Genomic DNA, 10346 nt, shown 5'->3' on the forward strand with positions numbered 1-10346 from the left:
AATACTTGTTACATTTGTAAAAGTTCTTGATTTTGCATTTTTTCTTTAGTTAACAAAGTTTGGAAGAAATGTAGATAGGTTTTACTTCTGCCCTATGGTTCTTTTTGAATGCAGAGAGCAAGGCTATAATTCTTAAGAGTTGGAGCTTAATTTCTGTCCGATTAAATTCTCTTACTCAGGCTCCCAAGAAAAATTGTTATCGACAATTTTATTTTGTGTTTTACAATTGTTACGCAATACTTTGAGGTTTCATTTAGAAAAATATGAGGTAAAATGACTTCTCTGCGATCGTTTTGCGCAATAGCTATCACTTTGAAATTTGTCTCTGTTTCAGCTGGAGGAAAAAACATAATTTATACAAGATTAACAAATAAAAAACAATCAAACAACAACGACACGGTAAAAGTCGTTTAAAGATGCAACACAGTGCGAAACAATGTTAATTTCGGGACTGTATCAATTAATGCATTTGTTAAACATTAAATTACCGTTACGGGTCCACTATCTTAATATAACCTGAAATACAGTTGAAAACGTGTGCTTAAAACAAAAATCGCTTACATCTACGCCTCCCACCCTTTAAACAAAATGGTGACAAAGCACTTTTTGCAATATATCTTTCAGCATTCGCCAGAATGTTTCTAAAATGAATTTAGTATAGAAATAGCCAAATATATATATAATAGCATGTACGCTCTTTAGGAACACAACTCGTAGAAAATGGTCATTTGTTTCTTCTTACGTTACTGTGGCAATTTCACGCAACGATTACGTTCTTATACGATTCTTATAACTTTAGCTCTAAATATAAGACCTGGCATAACTCATATCACCATAAGTTCATTTTAATTGATATTTCATATTTCTTATTTTCCATGTTATGTCAGCTCGTCGAATAATGCGCAGTACAATTCATATCGACAATTGTTTCTCGGAACCAGCGTTTGTTTAATTAGCTATTTACAGACCGGGGTCATAATCCATAACGAAACGGTCAACAGTGTTGAGTTACGAAAAAGTTCCATTCATACAGACATTTCATTCATAGGGGCGAATTAATTTACCATCATTATGTAATATTTTCTAATATTATCTTTCAAGTATTTACCGTTAGAAAAATAAAACTTTAAAACATGCTAAAGCAAATAGATTTATTGAAACAGCTAAGTTTAACAATCTTTATACAACTCTATGGCAAAACTGATAAACGCGGCGAACTATTTGAATTGCGCATGAAATTATATTTTGTGTTGTCGGTCTCAGCACCTTTGAATTTTTGTTGAACTTTGTGGAATCTCGATTTAAGGTTATAATAGTCTAGCGAATAAATCGCCAGCCTAAAAATTCAATAGAAAAGTGCATGATAAATGATGGAAAAATATCAATGTTTACATGTATTATCTACCTTTTTGTCTTGAAAATAGTCAAAGACCTTCATGTTGTTAATATACATTCAGGTCCTGGTACAAGTCAAAACAAAGACATAAAGTAAATTCTTTTTCTATCTCTTTCATGTATATTTTAAGCAGAACTAACTTCCTTTGTTTTTATTGAACTTTAAGTCTAGCATCTATACAGTCGACAACTGTTTTCTAAAATGAATTGTGTTAAATGTTGTTACATTTAGACTTTCCGGTGTGCCCAGAAATGCACACCTTTCTTTAATTTGTTTTCTTATCAATGTAATTGTTTCGCCAATATCCACATGGAAACAGAAAACGCGTAGACCAGTTTATCATGGAGAACTACACTGTAACACCCATTGTTCTCTGATTGGTCACTTGTATTGTCTCTGGTTCGGTAATCTGAAAGCAAGAGACATCAATCTGGAATCTGCGAGGAAAATATAAACAAATTAAAGTTTAAAGTAGTATACATTGGAACATACTTTCAAACCCGAAACATGTAACAAAAAACGGTAAAATACAAATACAAATTTGATGCATATCAGATAAACCTGTCAACAATCAGACAAATCCTTAAAACAGTAACACGTAGCATGTTAACATGAATAATTTACTGCCTGTATGAAAAGTGAAAGTTTTTCGCCGACAGCCATGATATTTCTACATTCCATACAATCTACAAGTCTAAAAGATTTCCTGCGGCCAGAAGTTATACAGACCAGAAATTGTTATGGATGTATGTGTGAACACTCAGCCTAACAAGAGCTCGACTTTTCTCAGTGCTTGACTCTGAAATAGAGCTTTGCCAGTAAAGGGGGGTTAAGTCAAATATATGATCAGAGTTATGGAGGCTATTTCTCCTGGCGTAGACTTTGATAGTTAATAACTAGTTTAAGTTTCAATTCAATAGCTTTGATAATAACAGAGATATTTGACTTGATCAAAACTTTTAATACAAATATCAAAGTTAAAAAGGGGCATTCAAATCAGTGTTATTGGGAGTGTTTTTCCTGGTGTAGACTTTGATAGTTAATAACAATTATAAGTTTCAAGTCAATAGCTTTGATAGTAACAGAGATATTTGACTTTATTAAAAACTTTAACCATCCGCCACGGCGGCGCCGACGCTGACGCCGGGTTGAGTGCAAGAGCTCTACTTTTTCTTCGAGCTAAAAAGTAACTTATGAGTGAATAGCGTGCTTGTTTTTTGTTATACCTTTCTGCTTTATTTAAGACATATTACTTTATTCTACATGTTTTACAAGTAGATTTATAAAATATGTATTTCTTTATTTTAAAAGTTATTGTGTTGAACAAAAATAAGTATATTTCATCATTGCGTGGCAGAGGGGTGATTTAATTGTACCGATTGTTGGTAGGTAATGCTTGTTAAAATATTTGCGATTGTTTTCCGGATTGATTTCCGGAAAATTACGGACACTTACGAAAATGAAATTAATTTTCAAAATAAAAAAAACAATAGTTTATTGTTGTTCATAAACAATATCTGTAACAGTATCCAACCTGATCTTTCTGCTATTGTTAATAAATTGTTGCCTGAAAAATATTTATGCCAGCTATATTGCAAAGACGGCGCTCCATAAAGGTAGTATACGGAGCTCTTTACTTTTTCTATTTATAACAACTCATTTACATTAAGGACATTAAGGCATAACAATATTCCCGTCTAAACTGATAGTATCTAAACCACTCTTCTAGTAAAGTCACAGTCATATATGCAAATACGAGCATATTTATTTCGTCGTGTTGCTTGTACAGTTTTTATTATATACTAAAGAATTTGGGCATGTAGTTAATGAACAAAATGCTCTAAACCCAGCAATTTGATCTCGTTGTTGTTCCAAAGCCGCCCAGTTTGGTACTATATCCACATCCGGTTTGTTAGGGGCGACCACTATTTTGATATATTTATAACGTTCTCTCAAGGCACAGTCCGTTCTTTCCCAAACGATAAACTTTACGTGACATCGCACTTGCCAGCTCATATTTATCGGGAAGCATCTGTTTCGGTTAGGTTTCAAACGTCTTAAGTCGGTTTTCGTAATATTCCATATTTTGGTTGAGAATTTTTTATGTTTATGCACAAGCTATTGTTTACAGTTTGGGATTTAATACTAAGTACATAATAATTGAGATGCATTAATTCCTCCTCAGGTAAAATCCATTGCACAAATTTACAAATTATGGTAATTTATGTAAATAAAACTTTCTTTATCTGTACAAATCAGTACGACATGTTTGTATAACCCTTTGCTAAGCGAGTTATTGATAATACACTTAATGACTGTCAGTTGAGATATTTGAGTTCACGCACTACGGCCTTTAAAACTTGCAACACGCTTTAATAATTAAACATGCCTCTATAAAAGGATTGAATGGAGTATAAAAAACTGCTAAGTATAGCTCATATTTTCAATATTTTCTCATATTCTCTTCTGTTATCAAAGTGGATCCGCAGCAGCATGTCTTGTTCATTTTGGTACAATACGTGAACCGTTTGATAATGTCTCATTAAATTCAAGTACTATGACAGATTTCCGTGTTAGCTACCCGACTAGCAAACGATTGCTTCATTTAAAAGCGGCTCATCCCTCACTAAAGTAAATTTATCAACTTAATAATAATTATAAGTTAAATAAAAATATCGTCACTTTATTTTATTAGGCTCATGCCATACTCAATAACCGATTTACTTCGTAGATAATATTTTCATCGGTCTGTAGGATATTAATTAAAATCAATCATTGTCACAGCGCCCGTGGTCTTTGTCGTGTAGTAACTAAACGTAGCATAGGGACGTTATTCCTTAAGCTTTAGTTCCGTGAAGGTCGAGCGTGATGATGTCATTCTATACATACATTTCTGAGTAATATGGCCGCCGCTTAACGTCCTTACATGTAAACGAGTTGCTATTAATAGAAAAGTATACTACTCAGAAATGCGATAAGCCAATCGAATATCGGTAAAATTCACATGAAAACACCCATGTGCTACACTACTTGTAGCTTTCCAATATACCTGCGGCACAGGTTATAACCTAGCAACTATCTGCTAACACAGAAGTGTATGGCTGATATACAGATTTGTTCTTAACTGATTTGTAAAATTACACATGTTCTTTCTATCCGGGTCACCTTTTATGAAATATGGCGATGGTTAGTTTAGCCACTGTGAACAGTTTATTACCTTACCTTGACATGAAAGGTCCAGAAAGACATCTAAATCTCCAGCAATGTTATCATTAAGTTCAAGCAGGTGATGTTTATCTGTGGCGAGATTTGTCCAGAACTTTGGTGGTGGCTTTGCTCCACGGACTGCAACAAACGTTTTGAATCACTGCAATTCCTTTTTAGCAATTTCTTCCTTATCTATCCTTGAATTGTCATCCACAACAAAGAACAGTTCTAATGCTGCTGTTACAGTTTCATTTGTAAAGTTTGATACCGCTCCCATCAAATGTTTATATGGTATTACATTTCGTTCCAAACTGGTACGTTTAACCTGAGCGATCTTTAAACCGATGTTTGTACCAGTGGTCCGAGATGTCTTTTTTCGTATCCAGTACATTGCTTAAAATGGTGTCCATTATGTCCAAACGTATATTTGTGTCTTCACGTTTATTGTTTATTATTTGAAATATAAAATTTCGTTGTATATCAAATGTATTTTCTATCTCGCTGAGATCCCAGACTATAAGAGCCCTGAACGGTTTGCATGTCTGCTGATCATTTGTCTGTAACTCTGAAACAGAAGTAACATTTTCAACAATAACTTATTAAATGGTATATTGATATTTCTCAAAATCACACTGATGCATTTTTTTTTACTATCAGAACTTTTTAAAAGCAGATGTCATGTATACATGCGTTTCCCTTCTATTCACGTAGTTTTCCATTCAGATTGACTTTAAATCAGGATTTTATCCCCTTTTCCCGTGGTCAGTCTATTTCGGAAATCCCCAAAATGAAGGTGCAAGTTCCTTTATTCTTTGTAAAAAAAGACCCTCGATTGCAAATCCTGAAAAAAAGAAAGTCGAAACTGAAGGTCACATACAGCAGTAATTAATCAAAATGAGAACATTTCCGATAGAATTATAGCAAATATAACGTTTATAGGACTACTGACTTGACTTATTAACACTGAAAAGTATTACACAATCTAATCAAACAGGTCTGTAAATGGCAAAACTAAATCACATAGATTGATTTGGTTTTCGCCCTTCCTGACCTTTTACTATTGGAGGTAGCCAAAATGCTGTAATAAGTATTTCAGATGTGTTTTAACAAGATCAGAACAAGAAGCCTGAAGGTAGAGAACGGATTAATACTGCCGTGGTAGATACGAGAAAGATCTGAAAAAATCGTGTTTCGATGTATTTTTATATTTTTACCATTCCTGACCCTTGAAGTTAGGTGAAAATGAATTTTATATGAGACTCTTATTGAGATTTAAGACAGGAGCACACTACAGTCCTGTTGTACTATGTACTACGCTATGGGAAACCAAGAATTAAAATAAACTCAAAACACCAATCTAAAAAAATAACTGTTAAATCTTAAGATAATATTACGGATGTATCGCAATCTCTATGAATAGGAATTCCTGTCTTGTTCCTTTTATTTTCATTTTTCTAAAATATCTAGTTTTAGACTATACGTATAGTTTTCAAAACAATTTCCTTGGTATACGGTAAAAGTACTAATGGTGCTAGTCCTAAGATAATACCCGTGCTAGTATTCCCAAGGTATAGATCAAGGTTAAAAAAAAGAAGTGTAAACTTAAATTTGTATCATAGCTCGGTGTTTTTTCTTAACATATTTGGTGCAGGTAATTCGTATACTCTGAGTACAGGGTGCGGTAACTAAAAGTGTGCAGGTATTTAATACCCGCACGCTAGTTACCGCACTGTTGGAAAGAAAAGTATGCCAGCTTGTCTGGAACAGTACTTATTGATTTTCTGCCCCTCTAGCATTGGTTTATTTTACCTGGGCTTTACACATTTGTAAAGCAAGGATTTTAAGTACTCACTGAACTGCTGTATATGGCAATGTGGAACGCCTACAACTACCATATATGGATGGCTATGATACAAAACAGAAAGAACATTAAAACTCTCGGGTAAACGATTTATACTCGGGGGCTATGCCCCCTCGTACAAATCGTTTACCCTCGAGTTTCAATGCTCTTTCTATTACATAAATAATTGAAATATACCTTTTTGAGTTAAAACATAAGGTAGAATCCCAATAAATACGATAAATACAGACCGCATAGCTTGATACAACTTTATGTACTGTAAACAGAGATGAATAAGGACATTTTTGTTTAACATGTGCATGACAACAAGATACGTGTAAATTTGGATGAACATGATATAAGGTATTACATTTCTAGCGAACCAAAGTACCTACTAATTGTTTTGCTTCAGTGAGTTAACTACGTAAAAACATTTTAATAGTGATGTATGTCAGACGCCGTTTAAATGTTTCATCATATATGGTGATCTACAGTGCCGGGCGATTATTGGCTACTTGACCTAAAATAAATCGAACAAAATATGTAATCGCCAATTAAATATAAGCACATACTTTGTTATATGCGATTTTGAACCACAATAAAGATGGTACACAGGTATCGATGAAAACGCGTTAATTGGAGGCACTAACAACGCCACAGTAGTGTTTAATGTTCAGCAGTAAAATCTTTGGGTAAGACAAAACTAAAATTAGTTTAAAAAGGAAACCAATGGACTGAGATATAATCTTAGAAATGTTGGTTTCCAATAACAGTAAACAAAACTTTAATTGATAAAACTTAATGATTCAGATAGATATATAAAATATTTCCAAAAAGAATTCGGAATCATCTTTTCTACCGAATAAAATTATTCTGCATATAAAGTAATTATATACGTTGTAAAATATGACTAATGTGCTGAAAGATGACTTAGACACTGTTTCAGGGGTATACGGAAATATAGTCTTTTAAGTCTAGGTAGCAGAAATTAAACGTTTATTATTCCGGACTAACGTAAGATGAAAATGTACACATACACGTTTATTTCTGAACATGAAACGGGGAGCCAGGTAGTTTTACAATTGTTTGTAGATACTGGGGTGCAAACTATGTACTGCTATAGCATGTCTATACGCAATAAAATTAAATCATTGATAGGCTACTTTTTGTTTTAAGGTCTATTTACCAAAGCTGTTTGCAAATATGCCATTTTACGTTTGTAAAATATATGTATGTAAACTTTTCTTAAAGTTTTAGTTCACATAGTTTTATTATCTAAGAAGTAATTGGTAATTTGTTTACTCGCGGTCTGATCGAGACTGATAATGGATTTTTAGAAATATCTTTATTTGCGCAATCGTGCCTGAATTTTTGGTGGATTCTTACATTTTTACTACTTCTCAGTTTTATTTTTCCATAATATATGTCTACATCATGTAATGACTGTAATGTATCAGCGATAAGTCTGTTATAACTCTGAACTGTATTTATGTTCTATAAATTTATTACACATGGAAATTACTGAAATAGATAGATAGATAAATATATAAATAAAGAACGCACCTCACATAACTGAGGCAACAGACACAATACATAGAAATGCAAATATCAGAACTGACAGCATTGTTAATAAATAACTCCTTCGCTCTCTTAATGCATGCCAACACTGACAAATGCACGTATATATTGAGTATGTTAATCTTTCGATTTATATTTCAGGGTGTGACTTATTGTCACTTGTGATTATTGATTATAGTTATTAAGAGCATGAGTGAAGAATAAACCAGGAAGTTGTGATTTTATTACATGTTTCTATTTAGAGCTACATATCAAATTTAAAAAAAAAATGTCAAAATTATAAAAGTTTAAGAAATTCGAAACTCGAGAATTAAACTTACTAACGGAGACTTGTAAACACACTAGAAATATATATGTGATTAATGATATGTTGAAATATTTTGCATTCACTTATTTTCAACTGCGTCTTTAGGAGTGACATGTGGGAAAATTATTCCGAAATGAAATGTTCTGATTATTGGCCCCTTTCTATTCAAATATATCGGAATGTGTAACTCATTCCGATATGCTTTTAAAAGGGTGAATAAAATGAAAATCTGCGTAATATGTTGACAGTATGTATTAAGGAATTTCACTCTAATATCTAGTGTCAAGGCTAGGAGTCTATGGCAATTTCACAATAGTGATTGAAAGTAACTTTAAATGGGCAAACATTGATACAGAAGTGAAGATTCACATTTTTCTGTAAAATGTGCTAATACATGTATATTTTATTACACACTACGATGATAATATTGTATGATTTGTTGTTGTAGTTTTTGTTGTTGTTTTTTGTGTTAAGATGAAATTTACTTGTTGAACATTTCCATTACGTTCGGGTGTCTTTTGTGGTTTGTTTTGAAAATGAGGTGTGTTGACAAAAACAATTGTTGCGCTTAAAGATTTGTAAAGTGTGCTATGCTATGCAGTAATGCTGTTCTATGTGACGATACATTTATCAATGCTTGGTTGAAATTATTATGTGTTACAATGTACTATAATAATGTTTATGTTTCTTTCAGCAACAAAACGAACATATGCATATCACACTCCTGTAAAACAATGCTAACTTATATACGAATATAAAAGCAGGTGTGATAATCATAGTCTACAAAAAACGGGAAATGCAGAATATCTAACCAAAAATTTCAATCAGTCAGACCCATTTCATATGCATTTTCTGTAAATGATAATAATTGGACGAACCGTTGAGTCGAGAAGGTACACCAAAATACTATTTAACAACTCTATTATTATTATACCAGATTTATATAGCGCCATTTTCATGATAAACACGTTCAAAGGCGCTTTACATATAGCAAACGCAGCCACACAGGACACAGAGCGATCTGACAAGAGGGACAGAGTGAGATAAAGCCCCCGGAACAGATAGATAGAAATCCTTTTTAGATACAGACGTCCGGTTAACCTAGCCTAGCTCTTTGCAAATAGATAGTCTGGTTCTTTAACGTGCCCGATTTATAGCACCGATACAGGCGAAGCCGAAACCAGTACAGGCCTCTAAGTTAGGTGGGAAACACTCAAGAGCATCATAACATAACACGACTGCAAATTATCTAAACCTTTACGAGTATAATATAACACAAGTCCGTCAAACATAACTTAGTGCCCTAAAGTGACCACTACAACCTGTCTTTTCTCGCTTCTTGCTTTTCTGTCCTTTCTTTCCTGTACGATCTCATATATATGTTCTTGTCTTTAATTTTGCTTTAAATACAAAATGAATACATGTATATTTATTTTCCTTCATTTTTATGTCTAACCAGTATACATATGATACTGTTTATTGTGAAGCTAACATGTTACCAAAACAAAATATCAAAATACGCATGATAGATAGACTTAAACTACATTGTTCAGGAGGATTCTCCTAGATGGTTCTTAAACAAAATTAGCCCTTCAGTCATCAATGATAGACATATCGTAGGATGTCCAAAATTGTAAATACAATCTGCAATAAGATCCTTTGCAATTTTGATGGATATTGTCTTTTAAAGTGATGTTCATGTTGAAAAAGAATAAAATCTAAATTCGTATGACCTGCATCGTAGCGAGGGTTTACATTGCTATTGGTATTTATTTACTTAAGGCAAATACCTAATTAAAGCAATACAATTCAACCTAAATTACGCAAAGACAGAAACCATGGTCTTTAAAATGATAATAAAAATAATGTTAGTGTAGAACACCTACCCTACCTAGAACCACTACTGTAAAAGTTGAACGCTGTAGTCAATATAATCTTTCCCATTTTTATTCTGTTGAATAGAAAATATAAAATTTAGAAAAAACACCTAACAGAAATAAAAGATAATCATAATTATT

At 32.9% G+C, this 10346-nt stretch overlaps 1 long non-coding RNA gene across 1 annotated transcript; it reads right to left on the bottom strand.

Annotated features, from left to right (window-relative positions):
- Positions 1–1137: 1137 nt before the first annotated feature.
- On the bottom strand, positions 1138–9680 carry LOC123549825 (uncharacterized). The gene is made up of 3 exons (XR_008371241.1): positions 8007–9680; positions 4619–5168; positions 1138–1805 (listed from the first exon to the last, which is right to left on the bottom strand). It is a non-coding gene; the product is annotated as an uncharacterized LOC123549825 (long non-coding RNA).
- Between the last annotated feature and the right edge of the window lie 666 nt (positions 9681–10346).

The sequence above is a fragment of the Mercenaria mercenaria genome, chromosome 6, assembly GCF_021730395.1.
Source record: "Mercenaria mercenaria strain notata chromosome 6, MADL_Memer_1, whole genome shotgun sequence".
NCBI classification, from domain to species: Eukaryota; Metazoa; Mollusca; class Bivalvia; order Venerida; family Veneridae; genus Mercenaria; species Mercenaria mercenaria.